Source organism: Onychomys torridus, chromosome 17 (assembly GCF_903995425.1).
Source record: "Onychomys torridus chromosome 17, mOncTor1.1, whole genome shotgun sequence".
In the NCBI taxonomy this organism is placed as follows: Eukaryota; Metazoa; Chordata; class Mammalia; order Rodentia; family Cricetidae; genus Onychomys; species Onychomys torridus.
The window spans coordinates 51633392-51644264 of NC_050459.1; the positions used below are offsets into that span (position 1 = coordinate 51633392).

Consider the following 10873-nt stretch of genomic DNA (forward strand, 5'->3'; position numbering starts at 1 on the left):
TCTTCATAGACCCGGAAAGAATAATACTCAACTTCATATGGAAAAACAAAAAACCCAGGATAGCCAAAAGAATCATGTACAATAAAACAACCTCTGGAGGCATCACAATCTCCCACCTCAAACTCTACTATAGAGCTACCATAATAAAAACAGGTTGGTACTGGCAAAAAACCAACATGTGGACCAATGGAATGGAATTGAAGACCCTGACATTAACCTGCACACCTATGAACATACAATTTTTCACAAAGAAGCCAAAACTGTACAATGGAAAAAAAGAAATCATCTTCAACAAATAGTGCTGGCATAACTGGATGACAATATGTAGAAGGCTGCAAATAGATCCATATTTGTCACCATGCACAAAACTTAAGTCCAAGTGGATCAAAGACCTCAACATAAATCCAGTTACTCTGAACCTGATAGAAGAGAAAGTAGGAAGTACTCTTGAATGCATTGACACCAGAGATCACTTTCTAAATATAACACCAGTAGCACAGACACTGAAACAATCAATCAATGGGAACTGTTGAAACTGAGAAGCTTTTGTGGAGCAAAGGACATGGTCAACAAGACAAAGCAACAGCCTACAGAATGGGAAATAGTCTTCCTCAACCCCACATCTGACAGAGGGCTGATATCCAGAATATATAAAGAACTCAAGAAATTAGACTTCAAAATGCCCAACAGTCCAATTAGGAAATGGGCTATACAACTAAACAGAGAATTCTCAACAGAGGAAGTTCAAATGGCTGAAAGACATTTAAGGAATTGCTCAACATCCCTAATTATCTGGGAAATGAAACCAAAACGACTCTGAGATACCACCTTACACCTGTCATAATGGTTAAGATCAAAAACACAGAAGACAGCTTATGCTGAAGAGGATGTAGAGCAAGGGGAACTCTCCTCCACTGCTGGTGGAAATTCAAGCTTGTACAGCCACTTTGGAAATCAATATGGCACTTCCTTAGAAAATTGGGAATCCATCTCCCCCAAAACCCAGCTATAGCACTGTTGGGCATATACCCAACAAATGCTCAATAATACCACAAGGGCATTTGCTCAGCTATGCTCATATCAGCTTTGTTTGTAATAGCCAGAACCTGGAAACAACCTAGATGCCCTTGAACTGAATAATGGATAAAGAAAATATGGTACATATACACAATGGAGTACTACTCAGCAGAGAAAAACAATGACATCATGAGGTTTGCAGGCAAGTGGATGGATCTAGAAAAAAATCATCATGAGTGAGGTAACCCAGCCTCAGAAGGACAAACACGGTATGTACTCACTCATAGTAGGATACTAGATGTAAAAAAAAGATGACTAGTCTGCTACACAACTCCAGGGAGACTACCTAGAAAACAGGACCCTAGGAAAGACACAGGGATCACCCAATGACAGAGAAATGGATGAGATCTACATGAACAGCCTGGATGAGAGTGGGAGAAATGAAGGGCAAGGTTTGAGGGAAACCTTAGGGGAGCAGGATTTCCCAGCTGGATCAAGAACAGAAAGGGAGAACAAGGAATAACAGACCATGATAAATGATGACCACCTGATAACAGGAATAGGCAGAGTGATGGAGAGGTCCCCAGAAATCCACAATGATACATCCTCTGTAGACTGCTGGCAATGGTCGAGAGAAAGCCTGATCTGACCTAGTCTGGTGATCAGATGGCCAAACACCCTAACAGTCGAGCTGGAACTCTCATCCATTAACTGATGGAAGTGGATACAGAGATCCTCAGCCAGGCCCCAGGTGGAGCTCCAGGTGTCCAATTGTCGAGAAAGAGGAGAGACTGTAAGAGCGTGAATTGTTGAGCCCAAGATTGGAAAAGCACAGGGACAAGTATCCGAACTAATGGAAACACATGAATTATGAACCAAAAGCTGTGGAGCCCCGAGCTGGATCAGGCCCTCTGCATAAGTGAGACACATGAATAGCTTGAACTGCTTGGGGGGCATCCAGGCTGTGGGACCAGGACCTGTCCTTAGTGCATGAGCTGGCTGTTTGGAACCTTGGGCTTACACAGGGACACTTTGCTCAGCATGGAAGGAGGCAACAGGACCTGCCTGTACTGAATCCACCAGGTTTAAATGAATCCCCAGGGGAGTCTTGGCCCTGGAGGAGATGGGAATGGAGGGGAGGGGCTGGGGGGAAGGTGGGGGTGGGGACCGGTGGGGGAGGACAGGGGAACCTGTGGCTGATGTGTAAAATTAGAACACAAATATAATAATAATAAACAAATATAAAAAATTATGTTCAAACATTCACTTCCCTCCCTCCCTCTGTCTCTCACTCCCTCTGTCACTTCCTCTCTCTGTGTGTCTGTCTGTCTATCTGTGTGTCTGTCTGTCTGTCTGTGTCTCTCTCTCTCTCTCTCTCTCTCTCTCTCTCTCTCTCTCACACACACACACACACACACACACACACACACACACACATATACTGATGAATTAAAAGAACAGGTGGGTCCTGTATTGTTGTCCTTGGTCTGTGGTACTACCAAAGGCCACATGGATGTGCCAAAATGGCCACAGGTTGTAGAGAAGGGTTTGCATGAGGATCCAGTATAGATAATGTGCCAGAGGCCTTGAAACAGATCAATGACTCATTGCAATTAACATTTTGTGGGTGGGGCAATTGGACAAAAGGGTATACTGCTTGACACACCACAGCACCCCATGCCACTAGGATGAAGGAAGAGATGTTGGAAAGACAGAGAAGTGAGGTGGGTTTTTCTTTGTTTCATTTTGTTTTTAATTGATTTGGGGGTAGGTTACTTTTGGAGAGGGATGCTGCAGGTATGAAGGAAGGATACAGAGGGACAGGTAGGTGAGCAAGATTGAGGTGCATGATGTGAAATTCCCCACAAACCAACAAAGAACTGTTATTAAAAAATATTCTATCTTCTTATGTTTGGTTCATTGAGAAATGCAAGGCCCAAGGCACTGAGGATGATGGAAAGATACATGTATTAAATGTTTGACTCCTACTGTTGTTTTATTTTGTCTTATTTGTATTGTTATTATTATTGTTTTCATTGGTTTTTTTATGTTTGTTCTACAAGAAAGTGTATCTGTGCAAAATGTGCATGTCTGGTACCCACAGAAACCAGAAAAGAACATCAAATCCCATGGAAGTGGAGTTACAGTTGGATTGTGAGCCATTTTAGAAATGTGAAGAACAGCATGGCACAATATTGATCTTCTAAATTGTGTAAAAAAAACTATTTGTGAGGCAGGAGAAATCAATTGTTTTACCATGGCAATACCTCATAAAGAGAACAATAGACAAAATTATTATAAACAAGTTATATCTTAATGAAAAACACCTGAGGCAAGTCTCCAAAACTTTGTGTGAGATAGTCTATTTTATATACTATTGAGATCTACAGATTATCAATCTCAGGTGCAAAATATTAAAAAAAAAAACAAGTGTGTTTAAAAAATTGTCAATAACCAACACAAATTAATGTTTTCATAAGATACAGGGATGGGGTACAATAACTGGAGTCTTTAGAAAGAGTCCTTAGGTAAGGATAATATGAATTCAGGATTGACAAATACTTATAGAGAAGCAGTCACTGTGATACCTAAGAAAGGTTTGGAGTTCAAATGATAGCCCTTGACACTCTTTAATCTTCAATACATTACTTCAAAATTCTAGACTTCAGTTTGTTCATGGTTTTTAATGAAAAATAATTCCAGTCAAAGATAGTTGTGTATTTTAAATTATTAATTAATTAGAAAATAAATATGAAAAATTAATTACTTTAAAACTGTTTCCAAGAGTAAGAAATATTCTCCACCCTTTCTGACAATTCCAGCATTATTCTGCTAGCAGAACATATTTATTTACAAGAAAAATTAACTGTAGACTTCTAGTCTCATCTTAGGAATATATTGGAAAATATAATCATGAAATACAAGATGCCTTTTTTTTTTTTAGAAGTCCCTATAGTAAACCCAAGATAAAAATAATGGCTTGTTGAAGAATATACCTTGCTTGAAATCTACCCATACTTTCTTAAAAAGTGTAATCAGTTTTCCTTTCTGAAATGACATCCTCTTACCTACTAGGAGAAATTGTTTTAATTTAATTTTTTTTGGCAATACATAATTCAATTAAGTCTTTTATCTTTCTCATAATTACCTTTTTCCATTTAGCATTTATTATTCCTGTTAGTATTAAGAGCTTTACTGTGAGGAATGGGCAAGGAAAAACAGCAAACGATTCTATACTTAGGAATACATTTTAGATGGTTTAGCTGTACATGCGTAATTCCAGCACCCAGGCAGTTGAGATAGAAGACACATGTTCCAGACCATCTTTCCCTATAGATTGCTTTGAGTTTTTCTCTATTTAAGATGGTGCGTGCTGTGGGCTTGTCATATTTAACCTTTACTATGTGGAGGTATGTTCCCTCCAGGTCTACTCTCTTTAGGACTTTTATCATGAAGACACCTTTCATTTTGTGAAAAACCTATTTGGTATCTACTTAGAATGTCATGTGATTTTTTTTTTTTGTTTGCTTGTGTCTAGATTTGAGTCCCACTCCACAAGAAAGAGTTAACACTTGGCACAGTAACCTAGGCTCCCCTGGCATGCCTTTTTGCTTGGGTTTCTGTGCCAAGTTTGAAATGACTGGATGCAACTGCAGAGATCCACAGCTGTTCACGGTGCTGAGAATAAGTGCCTGTTGAGGGCTCTGTCTTAAGTGCAACATTTATACCACCACCTCTAAAGCTCAGAGATTTCCTGGAAATGGGTCAGAAGAAACACGAAAACAGTAAGACAGGGAGAAGAGCTGTGAAATACTGACCTGTGACTCCTGGAAATGACAGTGACTGCCTTTGATACACATACAGGAGAATGGGCTTATCAGCAGACAATCATGAATTGCGGAGAGAGCAATGCCACTCCCCTTCTCTGCTGAACTATTGCAAACTGGTGGGATTTTATAGGTGAGGTAGTCACTCCCTTCAGTCAACTGGCTACCTATGTGCTCACCAGGTTCCAATGGACAGTCCTAAGTTCATGATTACACAGAGAATTCTGTTTCCAATCATGCAATATAGGTAAGTGTTTTCTGAAACATGGAAGATTTGTCTCATGTGTGACTTTGAATTAACCTTTGGTACCTGATATTCAGAAACATTTTAATGTTGTCAAATTTTTTTACAACCCCTCATATTCAATTACATGACTCCACATGGGAGCACGACCTATGTTTAAGAAGTTGTGTATTTTCCTGCTCCCAGATTTCCTGGGTTTCCTATAATTCTTTCATTGCAGTTAAGGCTTCCTGGTCTTTTCCATGTCCATATGCCAATTGTTTTGCCAGTGTCAAAAGATCATCCCTGAAAATACACATATAAGTATATAAGTAATTTCATATAGACTGAATAGGATGTGTTTGAGTACATGTGTGTGTGTGTGTGTGTGTGTGTGTGTGTGTGTGTGTGTGTGTGTGTATACAATAACAATTAGAGAAAAAAAGAGTCTATGGATTTGAAGAAAAGTGAATATAAGAGGGTTTGGGAGAAGGAGTAAAAGGAAGGGGGAAATTTTTGAATTATATTATAATATTAAAATAAATTTAAAATAAAATTATGCCATAAACTCACGGTTCTTTGCTTGTATGACAGCTTCTATTGAGAGGGCTTGGAGGGAGTGTGCTGAGTGTCAATTTTTGTACTGCATTGTTGCTATTGGAAGTCAAGAAACAGATCAAACAATTATACTGTGGTAATTGCTGTGAGAAATATATTTTCTTCTCTGGATATGGAAGCTTTTTTATCATTGATTAGTGAAATAAATGAAAATGTGGCAGAATTACATATTTGATTGAAAATAATTGAAAACTTTTAATTCTTTTTCTTCCTGTCTGATGGTTGTTGTTTTATAAATGAGCTGGTGCCTTTGCTGGCAGTAAACCATCCACTTATACCTGCAGGCTCTACATCTGTAGTTTTAACTCCAGATAAAAGGTCGTGCTGGAACTCTCATCCAATAACTGATGGAAGTGGATACAGAGATCCTCAGCCAGGCCCCAGGTGGAGCTCCAGGAGTCCAATTGTCGAGAAAGAGGAGGGACTGTAAGAGTGTGAATTGTTGAGACCAAGATTGGAAAAGCACAGGGACAAATAGCCAAACTAATGGAAACACATGAACTATGAACCAAAGGCTGTGGAGCCCACAACTGGATCAGGCCCTCTGGATAAGTGAGACCCATGAATAGCTTGAACTGTTTGGGGGGCACCCAGTCTGTGGGACTGGGACCTATCCTCAGTGCATGAGGTGGCTGTTTGGAACCTGGGGCTTATGTGGGGACACTACGCTCAGCATGGAAGGAGGGGACTGAACCTGCTTGTACTGAATCCACCAGGTTGAATTGAATCCCCAGGGGAGTCTTGGCCCTGGAGGAGATGGGAATGGAGGGGAGGGGCTGGGGGGAAGGTGAGGGCAGGGGCAGGAGAGGGGAGGACAGAGGAACCTGTGGCTGATGTGTAAAATTAAAACACAAATATAATAAATTAAAAAAGGAGAAAAAAAGTGTTTGAAAAGAAATTTGTTCTAGACATGGGTGGATTTTGCCCTTGTTTTTTTCTGTACAATAAAATATAGTAACCATTCATTAACATGTGTATTGTACTATGTATCATAGGTAAAAGTCTTGATATTATTTAAAGCATATGGGACGATACTCATAGGTTATATGCAGCACTGCATCATGTCAAATAATTGTCAATTATATGGTAATTGTGTTATGTTTGAAAAGTCATAGAAGCCATCTGTCATGGGTCCTGAGTGACGCCTGTATCAACATTTTATTGTTGATATTAAAATCTGGTAAGGGTATCCACTCATAAGCATATCAAATGTAGGGAACATATTATTGATACTTTAATTAGATTGTTCAATATAATTTTGAAGTGCTTTATTAATGGGGAATAACCAACATTATGAAATGACATCCTTATTGCTGAGAGCCATTCATTTATTTTTAATTTCTCTCTCTTTTTCCTACCTATCATGATGAATTCTCTTCCTGATAGAAAATTGAGCTGTCACTGTGACAATGAGCATCCTGCTCTTGCAGAAGAAGCCTCTGTGCTTCCCCACTAAGAAAGCTGCTGCACGTTGCAGACAAGTCATCCCTAGGGTCAACCTCCTGAAGTTCTGCTCCACTGCAGGCAATACAGCCATGGCTGGAGGGCTGGCTTGCAAAGCCACAGACTGTGTCTGAAGCAAGAACTTCCATGACTATGTCATGAGTAAGCACTTCTGGTGCACAGTTGCCTACTGGAGTCTCCCCACTGCAGCATCAATGACATGAAGTCTCCTGAGACTGTCAGTGGGTGGATGACTTTGGTCCCCTGATGCTATTTTTTAACATTCATGAGATTTGCCTACAAGGTATAACCTCAAAAGTGGCTTCTGTTTGCCTGTCATGTAATGAATAAAGTAGTCCAACTCATTCAGGGAGAATGGCTTATCAGTTATGAGATAAGCACGCAGGCAACTACACAGCAGTATGAGAAATAGGTCTTGAGAGGGACGGCACCCAAACCCTACTGCCAAGCCACAGACCTCAGTGTAGACAGTCTTGCTGCTGAGGGGAAAATAATAGAATGCTATGTTTAACAACCATACCCACCTTATAAAAGAGCCAAGAGACCCTAAACCAGTGGTTTTCAACCTTCCTAGTGATGCAACTCTTTTAAGTGCTTCTCATGTTGTGGTGATCCACAGAAAACATAAAATCACAGAACATTTTTCCATTGCTACTTCATAACTGTAATTTTGCCACTGTTATGAATTGTAATGTAAATATCTGATATTCAACTCCAAAAAGGGTCAGGACCCACAGGTTGAAAACCACTGCTCTAGCCCAACTTTCTGCTACCTAGCAGTGCTAAAATTTGTCTTCATCAAGTAGCTTAAAATATGAAAGTAATTTAACAATTTTAAAGAATACTTTTGTCCCCAGTAATCTTTAGTAGTGTGTATAGTAACTATTGGGATTTGTGCAATAAAAATCAAAGGGAACAAAATTTTGGAACTACAATCACTTAAGTATTCAAAATTCCTGGTTTTGATTGATTTGATGACTATGGTATATCCCTCACTTGTCCACATGTCAATACATGATTTCTAGTGGTGAAAAGTCTTATTGTAGATTCCGATCTGTAGCTAATGGCAATAAATGTTTTAAATAATTGCTAAAGGAAAAAAGTTGCTACTCATTAAGACCAATATATTTAATAGACAAACTCTTGAAAATACAGGTAATTAGATTAAGAATGTATGTGTTTAGTCATATTGATTATATGTAATAGGAATATATGTGGACTTTCAAGATAAGTTTTGTCATCTATGATAGAGTACTTATCAAACTTATAAATGTAAAAATTATTTAATTTTTTAATTATGTATTAAATGATTTCAACAGATCAGGAGTATCTGGTCTTCTAAGATGTGGACTTCCCTTTTGAAACAATGTAGAGTTCTTATATGAGATTTGCCTTTAACAACTTTATGTGTGTTTTGTGTGGAAGTACTCAAAGGCAGAATGTTTCTGCAGTTCTTTTTCCACTTTAGTATCTTGAATAAATTAATTGATTGATTTTTCTAGCTGCATCACATTTTTCCTTTTCTCCTTCTTCTCCTTCTAGTCCCTCTTTCTGATACCCTCCACCCCAAGGCCCCATTTCTCCTCAAAAATGGCAGGCCTCCCATGTTTATTGGCTAGTCATGCATATCACATTGCATTAAGACTAGACCCCTACCCTCCTACTAAACTTGGATGTGGCAACCCAGTAGGAGGAAAGGGTCCCAAAAGCAGGCAACAGAGTCAGAGAAAGTTCCTGCTCCCACTGTTAGGAGTCCCACAAAAAGACCAAGCTCCACAACAGTAACAAAGGGCCTAGGTCAATTCCAAGCTCTCTAATTGTCTGTTCAGTCTCTGTGGGTCCCTGTGAGCCCAAGTTAGTTGATTCTATAGGTTTTCTTTTGGTTTCCTTGGTCCCTCTGGCTTCCATAATCCTTCCTCCCTTCTTCCACAGGATTCCCGGAGGCCCACCTAATGTTTGGCTCTGCATCTCTGCATCTGTTTCCATTAGTTACTGGTTGGAGACTCTCTGATGATAATTGGGCTGTACCAATTATCTATGATTATATCAGGATATAATTAGGAATCATTTCATTGACTTGATTGATTGATTGATTGATTCGCCAGTCACAGTTGGTTCTATCCTAGGTCTTTGGGCTCTCCAGCATCTGGGTCCCGGCCCTTCAGGCAGTGTTAGGGATGGGCTCTCTCTCATGGTTTGGGTCTCAAATTGGACCAGTCTTTGGTTGGCCACTCCTGTAATTTCTGTGCCATACTTACTGCAGTATATCTGGTAGTCAGGGCAAATAGTAGATCAAAGGGTTTGTGGCTGGGTTGGTATCCCAATCCCTCCACTGGAAGTCTTGCCTGGTTACAGGAGATGGCCAGTTCAGTCTCCATGTTTCCCATTGCTGGGAGCCTTAGCTAAGGGTCATCCTCATAGATTCCTATGGTTCTTAATGTGTAGTGGATAGCCATCCCAGCATTGGCCTGGAAGTTCCAACCCCCATTGAGGTTTTGGTAATGGTCATGCCCATAAGGCAGGGCGGAGGAGAAAGCGAAAGACCAAGGATCGGGAAGAGGAGGTAGACCGAACAGAGTTTTCTAGAGAACATCGTCGGACTGCGCCATCCCTTTGCCAGACCCTGTAACCTACCCCTTCATTTGTAAGTTACCCCACAAAATAAACCTCCCTTTTAACTTCGTGGAATGGCCTTAATAATTTTACCAATATCTGGAGCTCACGTGGGGCAAATTCCAAAGGCCTAGGCGGCTTCCTCCCTCACCCTCCTCCCCGGCTGGCGGGTACCTAAAAAACATGACATTTAAATAACTTAAAATTCTGTTGACATGAGACATAATTGCTCCTGGCAACACCAATTTGTTCCAAAAAAAATGTTGGGCTTCTAAGACATTTCCATTTGGAAGTTTGTCTTCTTGGCACAAAATGGCCTACTGGGCAAAGAACTGCCCTTGCCTCAACTGCTGACAGTACAAATGCTATCCTTTCTGGACAAGCGGAACACAAAAAAAGCGACCACTATACTTTGCCGAGACAGGATAAGATGGTCTTTCAAAATTCCTGTTTCTAAAAATGGTCTGTCAGATACTTTAGGCCTGTAGCCAATTTAAATATACCAACGGTGCTGAAAAACATTAGGTGACTGTCCAGGCTACTAGCTGTCTCTGTCTACTCTTACAAGACTCCCAAAAGTTGCTTGCGTCCTTCTCCCATTTCTCAGATATTATTATATTCCTTCTCAGGTCTTTGATGAGGTTAGAGATTAACAGTTATAGTTACAACTTAATATATATACATATATAATATCTTAGATAAGATATATTAAGTATTAGACTCAGGTTCTTTAGGATAGGACACCTTTTAAAATGATCTTTGTAACACGCCATCTACCCATGCCCTAGACTTCCCTGGATTTTACTATGTGTTTTTTGCTTGATATTGTTTGTACTTATTATAATTCCAACTTATCTAGGTCATTATCCCTCATTACTCCTGGACAATATTTGATAACCATCTCTTTGTATATAGTCTTGTATTAGGTTAGAACTTTCTTATTTAGACAAAAGGGGGAGATGTAGTGGATAGCCATCACAGCATTGGCCTGGAAGTTCCAACCCCCATTGAGGCTTCGGTAATGGTCACGCCCACAAGGCAGGTCGGAGGAGAAAGCGAAAGACCAAGGATCGGGAAGAGGTCTCTCTCTTGGTTCCCAGACTCTGGACGC

General features: G+C 40.0%; 1 pseudogene; it reads left to right on the forward strand.

The window, feature by feature from the left end:
* Positions 1-7220: 7220 nt before the first annotated feature.
* Positions 7221-7561, forward strand: LOC118597762 (annotated as a pseudogene).
* Positions 7562-10873: the final 3312 nt, after the last annotated feature.